The 20,206-nt window shown below is 35.6% G+C and overlaps 1 protein-coding gene and 1 long non-coding RNA gene across 2 annotated transcripts in view; both read right to left on the bottom strand.

Annotated features, from left to right (window-relative positions):
* The window catches only part of LOC121739069 (failed axon connections), a 100,754-nt gene that overhangs the window by 53,382 nt on the left and 27,166 nt on the right, over nucleotides 1-20,206 (bottom strand). The window lies entirely within an intron of this gene.
* Nucleotides 9,236-11,290, bottom strand: LOC121739070. Its single transcript, XR_006037390.1, has 3 exons — nucleotides 11,212-11,290; nucleotides 10,428-10,433; nucleotides 9,236-9,246 (listed from the first exon to the last, which is right to left on the bottom strand). It is a non-coding gene; the product is annotated as an uncharacterized LOC121739070 (long non-coding RNA).

Below are 20,206 nucleotides of genomic sequence, written 5' to 3'. Positions count from 1 at the left end.
TATACTTTATTTTGGTCAGAAAAGAAACCGTGTGATTAGCGCGCTTGTCTTTCGTGTTTTGCTGCACGGTCTCTGGACGGTTCCCAATGTGGGAATATGAGTGGCCACCACAAAGGAAGATCTTCCGACCGAGCGAGGTGGTATGCTCGGTCAGGTCGAAGCCCACGTGATTTTAGCTGTCGTATATATACCGACGCGCTCAGAAAACTTTGATAGCGCGATGCAAACAAACTAGGACAAATACGGTGGAATCTGGACGAATGGCAGCCCTAGCCAAAAGTTGTAATCGACAGCCCTAGCCCGAAGTCGATATCGGCAGCCCTGAGTACATAAGGCCTAGACTGTTGCTGGGCGCGGCAGCTGGGGGTGGTCGATGCGCGCTAGTTTACATTCTCGACTTTATATTCTTGGGGCATAAGGTTTAACAGATAACGCCGCCAACCACGCATGCGCAAACCACGGGTCGAAGCACTCCCGGGCACCGACCCTTGTCTACGCACCTATATAATTACGGGAGCGGCCATATTTGACACTGAATTCGAATCTAGATTGATAGTGTATTGACGTGCTCACCAAACAAACACCACTCAAATTTACGATTCGCACCCCATATAAAAACAAAAAACTTTAAGCTCAGATACATTATTACATAATTGGTTGCCTGGAAGAAACCGCTGAAGGCGGTAAGGTCGCCTATTTGCAATATTTCTTACCTTAATCTGCTGTTTTTGTTGTTATATACTATTAATTATAATATGCAAATAAAGAATTTATATAAATTATACGCCATGGCAGCGTGTATGCAAAAAAACTTTAATCTTTCGTTAGGGTTTATTCTATTGTCAGAAATACAGTTAAGAACAACCGGCTTGCTAAGCTTAGCGATAAATAATATGCAAATCTACAATATTATTATATTATATAAGTAAAGTACCTTGCTAGAAAAACCATCAAAGTTCAACTTAATTAATCCAAAATTTTTAAAGTTGGATGAGATTTCCCTCGGTATATCAAAGATAGATTTTTCGCTGATCAACCAATAATAAATTTTCGAGTGAAAAACTCGCGAGGGTTGCGTCAGCATAAAAACACCCATCCAAACTCGTTTAGCATAATAACCACCTCCTTTTTGGAAGTTGGTTAAAAATTTGAAGTATATGAGTCTGTCTGTATATGTAAGCAAAGATTAAAACATGTTTGCTTGGAACGCGAAAGTACATGATAATTAAATATCATTCTGATAATTAATTTTTAGATAGAATAGAAGCAACTATTTTAGAAATAACAAACAGATTTTATCTCAGAACTTAATACAATCATCAATACAAAGAAATCATCATGTCTGACAACATAAAAGAAGACTTTCATGTACAATAATTAACAACGTACTGATCAATGACTTTTCGCAGATAAAAACAACAAATTAAAAAAGTTTCAACGCAATCGATTTTGGAGCTTGATAGTTATCTCAATAATTGTAACAGATATTTGTTGAAAATCCCAGAAAGATTCATAATTTCGAAAAATAAAACTGTCGAGTCAAAATAAGTGAATCGTGTTTTCCGTTAGGCAAATATCAAATAAATATACAATGATTAAATAAATCTCAATTTCATTTGAGTAAATTGTCTTCCGGGATCGTAATACTTAATAGAAAACAAAGAATGGCAGCCCGCTCTTAAAGAGAAGCAATTCAACAATTTTTGTTTCCATTCGCGATATCACGCAAAGCTATAATATAGCTAAGCTATAATATATAATAAAGCTCATAGAAACCCTAGGGCCTAGTGGTTTTAATTCCATAAAACATTAAAATTATTCCTCAATATTATTTTAACAAAAATAATTATTGCGTGTACAACAGTAATAATTTACAATACTCTTTATTTCATTCCTTATCAAGTTGATTTTTAATTTTATAAAGTAAATACATATTGTTTTGTTTAATTTTTGATTACCTTTTAGTTTTTAATGGACTTCCAAAAAGGAGGAGGTTATATTATGTTCTTACCTAATATTATAATTAAATATCCGACTATAGGATATACATACATTATAAGTACAGGCTGACTTTGCAGAGCGAAAAACTCTAACGGAGTGCATTCATTCTGTTAACACTAGAAAGACCGGAATTCTGAACTTCCTAGAAAGACCAAGAGCGGTCAAATAACCCACCGTATGTTTTTACATTTTTTTGTGTCTTACTATTTTGCTTTTGCATTTTATTAATCATGTAATTATTTATAAAATATGTAACTAAATTAAATTATATAAAAAATATTCAAGAAAATTATTTAAAAAAGCATTTTATAGACCTGCTACTGATATAATGACATTATAATAACTTCACAAGATTTATTAGTTTTGTTCGTGTATTTGAGCATAAAACACCGTTTTTTTTTTTCAGATTTTATATTTTCTCATTTTAGCAATAGAATGGTAAAGTTACTTTTATGTACAGTAATTCAAGTAAGTTGTAGAAGCCAAGAACATCTTGATGAAAATACCCTTTTGGAGGACAAAACTATTATTTTTTCGTGTCGTATTTTTGGTCACAATATTTTTTTTAATAAATAAATATAACAATTTTTATCATATTATCATAGAACTACAATTCGCAACCTTTAGTTTGTTATTTTCTTCGTTGGTGTAGGTAAAACAAAAAATAAAATTAACTCAGCATAAACATTTTATTGAAATTCTAACTACTAATAAACCCTGGCTGTGTTAGGTCAACTCAGGCAACAATACTATGAAAATTGACAGAGATTTTTGTGGTAACGTTGATAATTTTCAAAAAACAGGGTTTCATTAGGAAAAAAACTTGAATTACGTTACAATATCAAAACAGGCAAGGCAAAAGGTTTTATTTGTGCACATACTATATTTGTAAATATATTACTATTATTTTTACACATAAAAATGTAAAATTTTAGACCATTTATGTAAATAAAAGTATTTATCCCACTTTTTCCTATGAGTCATTGACAAATCTATTTCAGTCGAGTTTTTTTTATAAATTTTAAATCAAATTTCAAATACAATACACAAACAAAACATAATAATAATAAAAATTTTGAAAGAAAAACAAAACTTGCGAGAAAAACCCACTTTCTTTAGCAATTTTATTCAAGCGGTCAATAGACCGCTGCGGTCTTTCTAGGTAGGTTGTTATTTTAAACTTATAATTATTGAGCAATCATTAAAAACACGTTATCATAATTTAAACAATCTAAAATTATTAAAAGTCACGAGAGGAAAACCAATTTCTCGCAACGGTAACACGGTAACGGTAGCAAAAATATCGCAAATTAAAAACGAAAATGCGGTCATTTGACCGCTCCGGTCTTTCTAGTGTTAAGAGGATACACCAGGGGCGAGAGAAATTGAGAATAGGTATTTGAAAATGTATTGCTGTCACACCAATCTCAAGTCTCCCACCGCAGAGCGCGATAGAAACAACACGACAAAAGTTCTAATATAAGAACAGAAAATCTTCGATTCGTTGTCCGCTGATTCCTTCTCCAAAACTTAACCGATTTAAGTACTTTTTTCATTAAGAATCAAAGCAAGGCTTGAGCTGTGTTCCTATGTTTTACTTTTTTTGTATATTTTAGCCAGTTTTGTTTTTTAGGTGTTTGAACACATAGGAAAATCTTGCCGTTTTTTTGGGTTCTTATCTTTTTTAATAATAAAATTATGAAAAAAAGAAAACATAGGGACATGCTAATAGTGGCCATAGATATTCAGGAAAAATATCATAACTCTACTGGCATTATCCAGGGAGCAAACAGGGGACAGCGTTTGTATGGAAAAACGGTGTGGACTCCTCTTAATTCTTCAAACGGACTATCCTATACCACAGGATAGATAATAGTACAAGTACCTATACCTAAAATTCCAAAATGAATAAGCAGTACAGTGGTTTGCCCTAGTCTGCCAAACTACTTTTTGACCGACTTCCAAAAAGGAGGAGGTTATAACTTATACATTCGCCTGTGGATATATAATATGTATATTTTTTATGTATGTTCAACGATTACTCCGCATTTTGTGAACCGATTAAAAAAAATATTTTATTGGTTATTTTGGTTTTGGTTTTATGTGATGTATTTTGATCATAAGCTACCAAAAAGAAAGATTTAGCACCGTAGTATACCACGGTTCCGAAGGTGCTGAACAGAACTCCTGATTCCTTGATGTTTGGGAGTTTCGGTGTTGTTTATAATAATACACACACTGGCAAAATTAGCGGAACATTGGTAAAAAGGGCCAAAACTTGAACTCAAGTGGGCCGGGCTGTCTGAAAGCCTTTTTTATAGCTTCTAAGCTCATTCAAGAAATAAAATATTGAACAAAACTGGCAAGTTGACAGGTTTTTATAGCAATTATGCCCTAATAAGTGTTTTTCGATTATTGACGTTGTAAGTGTTCCTGATAAGAATGGCGTTTTAGCGGGGTGCAAGGTATGCTCAGCTCATTTGATTGTTTGGTTTTTGGAAGAACACATTGCTTAGATACAAAATTAGTGATTTACTAGCATCTGCGACAGCTAGAGCTGTAACCACGATAGAGAAAGGTCACACCTACCGTTCGGTCAGTCAGGCTAGGTGTGTCGGCTTCCGTGGTTCATCATAACTTTCAACGCTTCAGAGAGACTGGATCTTACGTTTGGAGACGAGAACAAGGCAGATATCGGGTGACAATGGTTCAGGATGACCATTTTGTAAGGAAACAAAACTTAAGAAATCGACCTCAAACTGCTATGCAGACACGAAACCTGTCGGAACAGGTCCAAGATGAACGTGTAAGTGATTGTACAGTAAGAAGAAGACTCAAAGAAGTTAAATTAAACTCAAAAGTGCCAGCAAGGGCACCAAAACTTGAGACAGGACACCGAAGAGCCAGGCTAAGATTTGCGCGTGAACATCAAAATTAGACAAGTGAGTGAAATCTTGTACTGTACAGTGATGGGAGCAAATTCTGTGTACATTGTATTGACAGGCGATAAAGAATGTGGATAAATTATAAGGAAAGCTACAGGCCATCAAACTTATCGGAAACAGTGGCCTATGATGCATGCTTCGTAATGGTTTGGAGTTGCATATGATTTGGAGCCCGCATGGAGCTGATGATTATAGATGATGGTACTTTGACAGTAAAGAGCTATAGCACCGACATCCTGGAACTGCATGGTGTGCCTTTTACACAGTTTTAGGTAGTAATTTCAATTTTATGTGCGTCCATAGAGTAAGAAAATCGGGCATTATTACCTAAACGATGCTGGCGTAGCCCAGGTGGAGAGGCCAGCGTGGTCTACGGATGTGGATCCGATTGAAGACGTATGGCACATCAATGGGTGAACGGTACGAGTTAAAACTCCAGCTCCAAAATGTGTCCAGGAGCTCGAGTTGGCGCTACTGGAGGAGTAGGAGAATATCCCACAGGAAATGATTGACAATTAAAATGCAAGCATGGAATGGCGTATCCAGGCCCTCTTGAGATCCATAGAAGGCATGACATCAGCATTACACGCTTTTAACATGGCATTTCTTTAATAAAAATGGAGAATTTATCTTAAAAACTTACTACTGAAATTCCAAAGATTTTCTTAATTTTATGATTTTTGCTGATTTTTTTCTATTTTTCACGTTTTTATGCTCTAAATTTACATAAAAATTATTTTTTAATAATCAATTAGTAAATAAATAAATAAATATATAAAAATCAGTGAACAATTTAAAAAAAATTGAAAATTTTGTTATGTTCCTCTAATTTTGCCGGTGTGTTTATGATCAAAAGCATTTAAGCTACTATGCTGATTACATTAATCATCATCATCATCATCACACTAAGACCCTAATATTCTACGAATAATAAAAACTACTATTATTATAGTACTCTTCATAGTATTATAGATCGAGAGTCAAGACTGATGTTTCTGATCATTATTCTGTAGTTTGTCTATTGATTTTGTAATATTATTTTGTTATTTTAAAGTATAATACTACTATTCGATTTTGATGTTATGGCTACCAAGGTGGAAATTTGATCATGGGGTTCATGAGGTATGCAGTGACAATGATGTTGATAAAAATGTCAAAACTGTATAGAAAACCTAGAGTAAATAAGACTTCAAAATAATGAAGATTGAGTATAGAAATACTTACTGAGTACAGAAAAAGAATTATTTAATACTTTTTAGTCCATTTTAGAAGATTACCATTGTTTTACCTTGGAAGTCAGTTTTAATTTTTTATTTAAAAATAATACAATTAACCGAACAAGGACAAAACGTACAGTACATTGTGTAACAATTTCTATTAGCAAGAATCCTTAAAAGCATGCTTCCATGAGCAAGAACTATCTATATTCTATAACGATGTTCCACTAAAAGCAACTTAACAGAATTGATTCAAGTTGCAAATTGCAACACTTGTTTACTCGGTCTTCCCCTCGTCGGAGTAGGATTTGATTTATCGCGACATTTTTTTATTTATCCGATACTTCCTCATCTTTCCGGCGCATTATTTATCACTTTTAGGCCGCAACATCCATCATGACGTATTAATTGAATCGGATTATTTATCTTGGCGCATGATGTGATTTTTTGTTACATAAAAAAATTGCAACCGTCAAAATTATTATTATTTAGATTATTTATGCAATGAATTTGAAATTTTGTAAAATTTTAGATTTGTCAAAAAAAACAACAAACTCTTCAGTTTGTTTCTCAGAAAATTAATTATCTAATTTTAGAAAAATAAAAAATACAACAAACACTTTAAAAATATTTTAGAATACATAACTGAACTATACTGCTGAACAAAATAAATCGAACGTACATACTGATACTGAGTACATATACAATATACATTAGATCTTCACAAGAAATACGACAGCAGATTTTGTGATAAATAACAGCAGTTCTTGTGTGCTCTTATCTCGTCGTCTGCATGTGATTTGCTCGGTCTACCGGTTTCGGTTTATCGGACGGATAACGATTTATCGAAAGTTCTGCTGTATTTCGAGGACTGTCATTACGGTTGGTGCATATGGCACTGGCTTGCTATGCGAGAGCAAAAAGAAAAGAATTAACGCTCTATAAAAAAATACCTCCTTTATTTTTGAAAAGAATATTTGTACCAATATGCAATTCTTCCTACTCAACATTTAGGTATAGCTTACTAGATTACGCCCGCGCCCCGCAACTCCGCTGCGCCAAAGTCATTTATCACGCAGGAACCGTACATTTTTCCGGGATTAACAGTATCGCCATACCAAATTTCAGCTAAATCGGTTCAGCGGTTTGGGCGTGAAAAGGTAACAAACAAACGGACTTTCGCATTTATAATATTAAGTTTGATGATAAATTTGTTACACGGTTCAAACTTTAAACTATAGTACCACCTACTATGCTACAAACTACAAACCTAGTCACCTTTTTACCTTTGGTAAAAACATTTAACACGTTTTGTGACTCGCTTTTTGCTCGCAAAATATAATTCTATAGATCCCGTCATATAAATCTAATGTCTTTCTATTTGTGCAATCGTTGCGGAAACTCCTACAGCCGTGTAGGAGGTAGATACAATAATAATCTCAATTAAGACGTGCGTGGGTAACTGTGCTTGTTTGAACGCAGTACTAGTTTCTACATTGTTCTGATGTTTCTATTTAGTATTTTGAAAGCTATTAGTTGTTAATTGCGAGTAATAAAGTTGGTTCTTCTAGTTTTATTAAAAAAAAAATTAAATTCATATTAATTAGTTGCAATATATTCAGATATTATTATTAGATTGAGTAAAACGCAAAGCGCTGAAAAAACTAGAAAACCACAAGTTTTGACTTTTGAGCATTACCTATACGAAAACGATGCAATATGCGAACCCAAACATTTTAGAACGGTCGCAGCGTGATTTTGCGTAGATGTCTTCCGGTGGTCTGTCAAGAAATGGATAAATACCACTCCTGGCAACATTCAGAATCATAATCTGCATGGCTTTCTGGGTAAAAAGAATGCGTTTCTCATATTTTGCAAACTCAACTCAACCAAGCGCCTGCTCCAATCCATAAAACACAGTTACAAATCATAAAAGTCGCCAGCATCATTCGCAGTTGCGAAGTGAAACAGTGTTGCAATAAATAAATTATTCCATCAAGTGAAGTTGCAAGTTTTCCCCTGGGAGAGATTGGCGAAGACTTCGGGGACGGCTTTCTCTATTGCACAAGTTTTAACGAAGGTGGCGCAAGTGTACTTACTGTATTAACAAATTAATGCCAGTACTTACTCAAACTGCATTAGGTACTTTTGACAGTTTTAAATAATGTGTGGTCGCAAGCGCCACTTAGAGAAATAATTTCTATCGCTGACAAAATTGTCGAATCTAAGTTGAAAAGTATCCTGGTAAGCTATTGATATAATTGCAAGAAGCTAAAAAAGTCATGGTCTTTAAAAGAAAAACAATTCAGTGATGTAACCTGTCGCTTTTCTAAATTCTACAATTATAGTTACATCAAAATAAACATCTTTACATTTTTTATTTGTGCGTAAAAACTAAAAAGTGACATAAATTAAAGTATAATGTATTATTTTATTTATTTTAGCATGCGCAATCAACGTCTGAATAGGTACCTAGGCCTTCTACCTTTTTACACGTATGGTCCTTCATAGGCCGTAATAAGTTTATCTTCCATTTTAACTCAATTCAAAACGATCCTATGTGCGAGTGCATAATATTGTATCTAATCTGAATATTAGCGAGTTTCATTCTACTCCAGTATAATCAGATTTCATCGACCGCAGCGTATCAAATGTCAAGGGAATTAAGAACGAACTATCATGCTAGATTTACACACTATGCATAGGGCTTAGCTAATATTCTACGAGCCTGAAGCTTCAATTGCTGCAAGCCGCTTTTGTGCAAGCAACGAGTATGATTATTGTGTGCCTGTTTTAACTAACCGCCTCCTAACGCTAAGTGTTCTCTAGCGGCCATTATGGGTATATCCTACAAAATTTCACAAAATTTTGTGTGTTACCTACGTGGGCTACGTGTTTAGGGCAAGTTTTTACGTTTTAACGAGTTTCTTTTAAGAGATACATGACCCTAAAAGACCGCTATGGGCCACTTAGAGTGTTTTCGTCCTAAAACCAACCAAGCCAGGATCCAAGAAGTAATTGGATCAAGCAACCCAATTGCCTAGCGATATGAAAGTGAGCAAGCCTGTAGCTTGTCAAGCCTGCTCGCCAAGCCAGTATGGTCGCCATGAAGTATAAATTCAAGGTGCGTCCATAGGTGTTGCAGGATTAGGCATGGCAGTCACGAGCTGCATCCATAACTCGATTAGCCGATGGATAGTCGCATTAGAATGGTGGCGCTGTTACGTGTTGGCGATACTAAGCGTGCAAACATCTGAAGATACAAATCACGGCGCATTCAATCAATAATTTTTTTATTGTTTTCCTAAATCTGTTTATATCTATTACTAGCTGTGCCCCGCGGTGTTATTTAAACCCGCAGTTTATTAAAGGAAATAGGTATACCTGACCTTCCCGAAAGAGTAAAGCTCAATTTTATAACTTATACTCTTCGCGGTACGTGGAGGAATCTCGTCTTCCAGTGCCGGATATTTTTGATAGTTGCTTCCCACTGCTAGACACCCTCAAAGCCTTTAAGAAAGTTTAAAAGTTTAAAAGAGAGTCCCGACAGCTGTCAAAAATGTCCGGCACTGGAAGACGAGATTCCTCCACTTACCGCGAAGAATATAAGTTATGAAATTATTGAGCTTTACTCTTTCTGGAAGGTCAGGTAGACACTTCAGAACTGGATACCTCTTAAAGTAACCGCGACCGAAACTCCATATTTGCTGGTCGTTCTTACCTCTGTAAAGGCCACAAAAGGTAAACTTTCAGCTTTACGAAACGGAGGAACGTCTGACCATCGCAGGCTCTTACTCCATATTTTCCCGCAGTAAAAAGTAAACTATGTTATCCAGAGTATCAACTAACTCCTTATCAAATTTTATGAAGATTGCTCCAGCCGTTTAAACATGAAGAAGTACTCGTAACAAAAATACAAACATACAACTTTTGCCTTTAGGTATATTAGTATGGAAGAATGGATAAGACAGAGCATGAGTTAGCAGCAATCATTGTTTTGCAACGGAATATGCTTGAGCCTAATAACTGTTATAATTTCAGACGTTGTCATGGAGACTTCGTTTGATCTCAGACCCTCCATTATTCTCTACTATAAAAAAGGATATTGTGCTTGATGAGGGGGCGTCCATTAATTACGTTCCATTTTTGCTGGGCGATCTTAAACTCCTGCGCGGCCTGTACCACTTCAACCGATTCGAATAGCAAATATTATAAAATTCACACAATCATGGCATTTCTAAAGCTAATCTACGGCTCATCAAACACCGGCCTCGTACAAACCAGCATATGTGCTGCATGCTAACTCTACTAATTAAAGATCTGGGTACTTCGGCAAACAGCATTCGATTGTTTCGACGGCAAAGTTAAATCTTTACAAAATCGAATAGGACTAATTAACATAAGCCGTCACAAGCGATGTGTAACTTAGGCTCGAATCGTAATAAGTATAACTATGATTCTTGTGATCTCGTAGTGTAGCGGCCTAGACGCACGATCGCGCGGACGCTTATATTAGGTTGGGGAAAAAGTTTATTGTTTATTTACAATTGACAAATGTATATAGGTGCCATTGTGTTCGATAACTTTTTGCCGTCTTATTGGTAGAGACATGATCCCATTGCTATAAAAATTTTGGGGCATCTGATGAAAAAACTGCGACGAGTGGTTGTGGCAGTCCTCTTGTGATTCAACCTGACACTGCCTAAAGAATCAGCGACCGAAACAGGTGAATATCTGAAGGTGAGGACTATACGGCGGATGCATTAACACCTCCCAGCCAAACTCCCGTAATTTTTGCTGAGTGGCTAAAGATGTGTGAGGTCTAACGTTATCATGGTGAAAAACCACATCCCTTCTGTTGATTAATTCCGGCCGCTTTCGCTCAACTCCTAGCTGTAATCTCATCAGTTGTTCGCACTTCGCAGTACAGTTCAGAATCGATGGTCCTGCCTGGCGGTAACAGCTCATAATGAATAATGCCCTTCCAATGCCACCACACACACAGCATCACCTTGTTGCGAGTAAACCCGGGTTTTGCCCCAACCGACCTTTGAACACGATCTTTTTCGCACGTTCTTGTCGTACGAGATCCACTTTTCATTACAAGTTATCAGCTTCTTCAAAAATAGTTCGGTTTCATTACGCCGTAATAAAGAATCACAAATGAGTACACGGTTCAATAGTTTTCTTTCAGTGAGTTCATGAGGCACCCAAATATCGAGCTTTTTTGTGTACCCAGCTTTTTTCAAATGTGCCAAAACTATTATGTGGTCAATCCCCAGTTCTTCAGCTACATCGTAACTACTAATATGCTGATCTTCCTCCACTTTTTCAAAAATAGCATCAGTTTTGTCCGTAACATGGCGACTAGAGGGACGTGCATCTTTGATATCAAAATTTCCGGATTGAAAACGCTTAAACCAAATTTGCGCTACTCACACAGACATTGCATTAGGTCCATAAATATCACAATTTTTTTCGCGGCTTCTAAATGTTTACCTTTCTTAATAATAAAATTATAAAATGTATCGAATTTCTTCATTAGAATCACTCATATATACAACCAGAAAAACAAAATATGAAAATCTCACATTTACCTAATTTGAATTTGGAATTATCTTCTGTAAAATATTTTTTTTAATGATACCTAAATCAGTCAGATACAATAATTGGCATAGCCCAAGAGATTTTATGACAAGTTCATACATACTATAATGCGAAAAGACTTCTCCAACCTATTAGTTATATCCAGCCTTAGCGAAGCATGTATCACGTGATCACGTCTCATAATATAGTTTTCAGTAGTTTAAACATTTAATTTCGCTTGCAATTGGTCTAAGTACCCCCCTAGTGCACAATGCATTGAATTGAAAATAAGTAAGTGTAAACAATTCCACACAATGGGTTTCCGTTGGTCAAGCGTTGATTTTCACAATGTGTATTGTGCTAAAATGTAAAGCTATATATTCTCGGAGGTTATTATCTATTTTTATTGACGCACTCGGCACTAACAAGGATACATCATAATATGACATATCGGCTACGTGTTTAATGTCCCGTGTCTGGCTTACGCTCTCACGGTATGATTGGTCATTGGTAGGATATTATACTGTACACACATTTCAACAAGTGCGTTAACAACCAAAGGCCAATATTGGGCCAACATAGGGCTGCCCTCACCCAAATTGCCTTCGCCAGTCTCGGCACGGCAAAATCCGGGAATTTCGCCGGAATAAATGCCTTTTTCAACATACTAAATTTTATGATGGTACTTACACTTGCAGCCGTTGTCAAGATCATACGTGGATAAGTGATTTAATACATATTATAAATTAAGAAATTAAAAGAAACTCCAGAATTGTCATACATTGTGCGACCTAATGGTGGTAAAAATGGTTTAGGTTCTCGATCATAATATCGGCTTTCAAGCAAGAAACACTTGATCAAAATCGTCGAGTCGTTTGGATAGTACGACGCCACGGAGACACTCACAGATAGACATGTCAAAAAACAGGAAGTCTTAATGTATTGATGATACTGCACATCATTGATGATAATATCAAATTACTGTAATCAATACTGTACCACTTACCAGCCTGCAGGCCACGATTATTCCACACAGGAAGCTTATCGAAAACAAGATAAAAATTGCTGTTGGAGAGAGATAAGGAGACAAGACTGTCTTCAGTAGGCTTAGCATGGTCACCATAGAAACAGTTTCTTTCTACGGGAGAATAGACAAAGTGACAGTTAGACAAAGGAAATTCGCCATTTTGTCGATAAAATCTATCAGTATGTCGATTCTTTTTTATTTCTACTGTTGTTATGCTAGGCCTGCTGGTAGCATGAACATTCGATAGCCGGTTCATAACGATATCAAAGGTTTAAAATTATGTCTGCTATTGCTATCCTATGTCCTTTCCCGGGACTTAAAGTTCCACACTCCATATCAATTTCAGCAAAATCGGTTTAGCGGCTTGAGCGTGAAGAGGTAACAGACAGACATACTTTAACATTCATAATAATAGTATGGATGTACTCAATACGCATACTTACTTTATAAAGAGTCATTCTAAGACCATTTGAAAGTCACATACGTGATACGATGCGGGCAACCAATTATGATGTTAGAACAATTTGTTCAACAAGATAAGTGTATATATATGAATAATTTAGCCTAGTCAGAGGTTGATTGAGAGAATCCTACATTCTTGCCACTTAAAGTACAATTGAGGTCTTCAATAAAACACATGAAACGTAGACCGCTGCCGCGCTGTTAACAATTGAAAACGTGAACGGATGAAATGTTAGTTACATTTTATAACATAAGGGCAAATACTCATTTTTTTCATTTAAATAACCTAAACAAACCTTGCAACTTACCTACTTCATCATCTGGCTAATAAGTATATCTGGCTTGACATAAAATTCATATTTATTAAATTTAAAATCATTCTCCGGTCCTCCATTTACGCAAAACCGAACATTTACGAACTTACTCACTTCAACCACTCACCTCAATTGTAAGTTCAAATAAATTAAAAAAACACTGTTTTCTAGAAATGCTTACACTTGAAAGTTTTCTTTTAAAAATCTAAACCGTTTATTCCATTTGCCCATCTATTAGAAAAATTAGTAGCCCCTTTTCGTTCATGCTATTTAACGGTACATCAGTAATAAATTATAAGCAAAAAACTTTTTGAAAAAAGCTATTATTTAAATACTTACTTTAAAAAGAAGAAAATAAATTTCCCCTTAAAATTCTAACTATTAAGTTAAAACCTCAATATATTATACAATTTGCATGATAATAAAAGCTTGTCGCATGATTTGTTAATAAATAATAATGTTACGTGCTAGGGTTCGAAGGATTTGAAGAGAAAGACCTGCTGACTCTCTTGAAGACTTTATTCACTAAGTCCAGGTCACACAAGCACACACTAGGTCACAACACTTAGCACTAAGTCCAAACACTAATCACTAGGTCCAATCACTAAGCACTATCACTGTCCTAGGTCGTAGCCAAGTCGAAGGTTTCACTGGTTCACTCACTATTATCACTTGTTGTCACTCCGAAATCGCCTTGATGATCGCTCGAACTGAACTGAACTACGGCCCGTCCTCCTGCGACTATTTATGTGGCGAGACGAATTCCAGAAAGTTCCCGATTTACGTAAACAAGTAAGCACGTATGGGAATTTTCTAGGAGGCTCGAGCATGTACCACCTAGCGCCATCTAGTTTCGAGTAGGGGATTTATGTGTAGTGTGTCCCCCCCTGATCAGTTTCGCTGGTTTGCCGCTAGATGGCACCGCATGTCCGTATACCGTGTACCGTAACACTAATAAACTAGTAAGTGCCAACTTAACTGAGTAAACTGATATTATATTTTTTATTTTACTAAAGTAATTAAATGTTGACAGATTGTTAAGTTTCGCGACAAGCTTTTATAATAATGCAAATTGTATAATTTATTGAGGTTTTAACTTAATAGTTAGAATTTTTAAGGGGAAATTTATTTTCTTCTTTTTAAAGTAAGTATTTAAATAAAAGCTTTTTCAAAAAGTTATTTGCTTATAATTTATTTTTTGTTTGATTGTAGTTTGTTTTGTTTCAAGAATGTGTTAAAATCTGATTAACTTAATTTAAGTCTTTAAAAAATCGTACTTAATTTTACGACTAAAAAATTAATATCACTTACCAAAAATTTCCGGATTCAACCGGGCTTTTTCTAATGCCCGACTGGTTTTGACTTGACATAACAAGACACGACACGACACGACACGACACGACGCGACGCGACACGACACGACACGACACGACACGACACGACACGACACGACACGACACGACACAATACGACACGACACGACACGACACGACACGTCACGTCACGTCATGTTACGATACGACACGATACGACACGATACGACACGACACGGCACGACAGGACACGACATGACTTTTCAATTTACTCTCAATAAGCCTTTTTGTTTGATACCCATATTGCAGTTTAAGTACTTTAAAAATAACTATATTCCCCTATCATAGCTGAGCCGCCATATTGGATGTAGAATGACATTACATTCGTTTCCACTTTCCGAGTTACTCTCAATGAGCCCATTCATTTGACACCCATAATGCAGAAGTGCATTAAAAATAACTATATCCTCATACGAGTACCTTGAATGAGACGCCATAATGGATGTAGAATGACATTACATTCGTTTCCAAGTTACTCTCAATGAGCCCTTTCATTCGATACCCATATTGCAGAGGTGCATTAAAAATAACTATACCTCTATCTTGGATGAGCCGCTATATTGGATGTAGTATGACATGACATTCGTTTTCGAGTTATTCTCAAAAAGCTCTTTCATTTAATATCCATATTGTAGAACTGCATAGAAAATAACTATTTCGTCATCTTGGATGGTCGGCCATATTGGATTTAGAGTGATGTCACATACAATATCATGTATTGTCATCCAAACTAAACGTTCCTGCAAAATTTCAGCTCGATCGCTTAAATATATCTACTCCAAAATTGAGTTCCAAGATTTCACCCGAACATACATACTTACATACATACAGAGCAAGTTAAATAAAAGCTTTTAATAAAAATATTGCAATTTTAGTTACAAATTCCGATAGATCCTATACTAGTTATTCACGAAACGATGGAATGAAAATACTGTAAAATATGAGTTTTAAAATATCTTGCAAAGCAAATTACTTTTTAGGATTCCGTACCAAAGGGTAAAATAAAGGAACCCTATTACTAAGACTTCGTTGTCTGTCCGTCTGTCTGTCTCCACGCTGTATGTCAAGAATGATCACTTAGTTTTGTGATAATACATATGGGCTGCCAACGTATTAAGACATCATAGAGTATAGACAAGCGGTCAATGGCTCCAAGATTATCTCGTCCGATACAAGAACCCGGGTTAAATTAGAATCAATTGCTTTCTAATGACCCGTAATGAAATGATTGTCCCACTCCGGGTGACGGCGAAAGGAGTCGCCCACTGCATCGCCTGCGCATCTTGCTCTGACAGGAAGCTGGTTCAAATCATTAGGGCGATTAACAACTACACGTAGCATCTATTTTAAAATGTTACATAATCCTCCCTTAGGTACCTTAAATTAAGGAGTAGTTTAGAGAGATGGATAAACAACAGTTTGAGAAAGTATTATATTCTCAAAAATTGGTTTAAAGGTTCTGTATCTACAAGACACACTTTTTAGGGTTCCGTACCCAAAGGGTAAAAACGGGATCCTATTACTAAGACTTCGTTGTCTGTCCGTCTGACTGTCTCCAGGCTGTATCTCAAGAACCGCTATAGCTAGACTTCTGAAGTTTTCACAGATTGTGTACAACAATTAACAACACAGTTATAGGTCTAGATGACCGAGCTTTGCTCGGTATAGCAAACACTTGTTGACTTCGTGTTACTTAACAACGCCGTCTGCTAGAATACCTTTAGCTGGTGTTGTGTCGTTAAAGCAATTAGTTGCTCACAAAATAGTATTATTATTGGCCCATAGATGTCAGGAAGAGTCATATTTTTCAGTTTATCGATTATCGATAAAACACGAATAAAAAGACATTTTGTAAAAATGATTCCTAGCTAGATCGATTTATCGCCCCCGAAACCCCATATCATAATATTAATACGCGAACAATATAATAATATAGGTAGTAGTCCTAAATATGTCGTTGAAACTAAGGTCGAATTTCGACCATTGGGCGATCTCTAGTATACTAAATTTCATGAAAATCGTTGGAGCCGATTCCGAGATTCCAATTATATATATATAATATACAAGAATTGCTCGTTTAAAGACATCCTAGCTATTTGACCGAGCTTTGCTCGGTATTCGATGAAATACGAATAAAATGACATTTTCAAAAAATGATTCCTAGCTAGATCGATTAATCGCCCCCGAAACCCTCTATATACTAAATTTCATAAAAATCGTTGGAGCCGATTCCGAGATTCCAATTATATACAGGGTGTAACAAAAATAAGTGATAATACTTTAGGGTGTGTACGTGTTCCTTGTAGAGAGTTCACTGTGAAAGTAGCAGCACTGAATGACGAAAAATTTTTTTCACGTTTGTATGGGCAAGGGCCCGAGCATCACGAGTTTCCCCAAAAATACAAAAGTGAAAAAAAATTTTGGTCTTTCAGCGCTGCTACTTTCACAGTGAACTCTCTACAAGGAACACGTACACACCCTAAAGTATTATCACTTATTTTTGTTACACCCTGTATATACAAGAATTGCTCGTTTAAAGATATAAGATAAGATAATAAGATACTGAAAACAAAATAAAATTAATATTTAAGGGGGGCCCATCCCATACAACAAACGTGATTTTTGTGGCCTTTTTGACTCTATATCAATAATGGCAAGTGGCACTTGAATATGCACTTGAATTTTTCACACATTCTTTTGTTATATAATTATGTGTACTAAAATATTTAATAATATTAAAATAAAAATTTGAGAGGGGCTCCCGTACAAAAAACACAATTTTTTGCCTATTTTTGCTCTGTATCGGTACGGAACCCTTCGTGCGCGAGTCCAACTCGCACTTGGCCGATTTTTTGTGATAATTAATAATAGTAGGATATATTTTAAAAATGTTACATAATCTTCCTTACACCATCCTTAGTTTGTAGTGATGGATAAATAATAGAATCAAAAACCGGCCAAGTGCGTGTCGGGCCTCGCGCAATACAGGGTTCCGTAATACCGCTAGTTTTGGAAAAAAATTGTATGGTCAATAAACATACATTTATAACGTGTTTTACAATACTAACAACATCATCTCAGTTACTATCAAAGGAATTTAAACGAAAAGTTCCTTTATACTTCACCGAATACATTTTTTTTAGTTGATCGACTATTACTCAATGACTTATGAAGTCTTCTTAGCCGTGATAGTTTACCTTTTAGATTCAGCTTATTTCCTACTCCCTTGAAATTTTGACATTTCCAGAAACAACCGCTTAGGTAGTAGAAGGAGGGACACTGGACTCTAACGATTTATTCTACTTTAAGACTTAATATTTCACAAATGGATACCTCAATCGGAAAATGATCTGTGAATACTCATAATATTTTTAAAAATCTTATCCAACGACACCCCACACGATGGGGCGGGCGCGAAAAAAAAAATTCATCCCCGCTTGATGTGTAGGGCAGGTACCATAAAAAAAAATATTTTTTTAAGATTTTATGTAACATTTTGTCGCCATCATTAATGTGTATTCATGCCAAATTACAGCTTTGTAGATCCTATATTCTCTGAGTAAAATCGCGGACAGACAGACGAACAGACAGACCGAAACTATTAAGGGTTGCTTGTTGACTACGGAACTTTCGGTTCACTTTTGTCAAGATTATGATTTATGGTATTGGTTTAATAATGGTTCAATACCGCCAAGAATGCACAATTATTTTTTGACGATTATTAAGCACAAGTATTATAGTACATATAATAATATATTATATTTAAAAAAGTTGCATAGTCACCTAGTTTTTAAGAAATTCAAAAACAACCCTTGATTCGAAATTCTAACACTTGGGCATGCAATTACTACTATTACTATGATGGGTCAGCTACCCAAAGTGGATCTAGGCCTCCGAAACAGAGGAATGCAACAGAATGAAAAAAATTTGAAACGATCAAATAAACTTATAATCCCACTATTTGATCGGGCAAAGTCCGAGTTAATGCTAGACTATAAATAACTGTTTCGATTAACAAGTAGAAGTTATGTCTGCTATTTAAAAATGTTGCACAATTTTCCTTCTTACTTTGTGAGGATAGATAGAAAACAGTTTCAAGAACGTTCGAAAGTAAAATTAACCTGCTTAGATATTTTAAAAATAAGCCAAAGATTGCGGCAAATTTTGTCTGACATTATTAACATTGGCTTGAATATGTTTTCACATACTAATCACAAAGCCCAAATAACATGTTTTGAAGCATCGTATAAGTGGCGCTTGTGTTGGAGTGCGACTACAGAGCCAAATCAAGTGCCATTCAACACAGACGTTTGAAGTGGACAAATATATCATAATATTAATATAAATATTATAAAGCTAAAGAGTTTGTTTGTTTGAACGCGCTAATCTATGGAACTACTGGTCCTATTTGAAAAATTCTTTCAGCGTTAGATATAGAGCTCATTTATAAAGGAAGGCTCTATAGCCTTCCTTTATAAATGAGCTATATAGCTACATAACACCACTACTTAGACCAATAGCGAGCGAAGAAACAGAGAAAAATGTGGAAAAAACATGAAAAATTATTTGTAAGTGCTTATCTCACGAACTACTGGAGCAATTTTTATGTTATTTATCATAGATATAGAGAGGACCACGTGAAGGGACATATTATACTATATTTTGTGGAAAAATTTACGGTTTCGGTAAAATTCCTAATTTACGCGGGCGAAGCCGCGCGGTACGTCTAGTATATCATAACGATGGTTATTGACTACGAGCTTACGCATACAAATACTAAGAGTACTCCTCTGAGTGCCACACACACACACAAGCAGACATGTTAAAAGTTCAAAGACAAAACATTTCTTTTTTGGGGTCCGTCAAAAATGTCAACTCTTAAAAGGGTTCCACCAAAAACGTTTGAGAACTGAGTTGGATTCTAGAGAGTTCTTAGCAACTGTTCATCATCATCAGCCCGCTCAGTGCTGGAAAATTTGGGTTTTTCTGTTTCAGATTCAAGGATCAGTGTAAGACGCTAAATAAGAAATTTGAAGCAGGGGTTGTTTATTTTCCTAATTTAACACTATGAGTGTTTCTTAAGCTTACTTATAAAACCCTTGTTTATAGCAAACCACGCGCCTAATCATAAATTCTCCTGAAGTTTCGTGACTCTTCGTAGTTGGTTCATATAACTATTATTGCCAATTCGTTCCTACACAATTCCTCATAGTTTATTCATACGAAGCGTAATTAGTGATATTAATGGTGAATATTAAATTAATGTTATCCACACAACGTG

This window comes from Aricia agestis, chromosome Z, assembly GCF_905147365.1.
Source record: "Aricia agestis chromosome Z, ilAriAges1.1, whole genome shotgun sequence".
In the NCBI taxonomy this organism is placed as follows: domain Eukaryota; kingdom Metazoa; phylum Arthropoda; class Insecta; order Lepidoptera; family Lycaenidae; genus Aricia; species Aricia agestis.
This window is presented reverse-complemented; position numbering and strand designations above follow the sequence as displayed.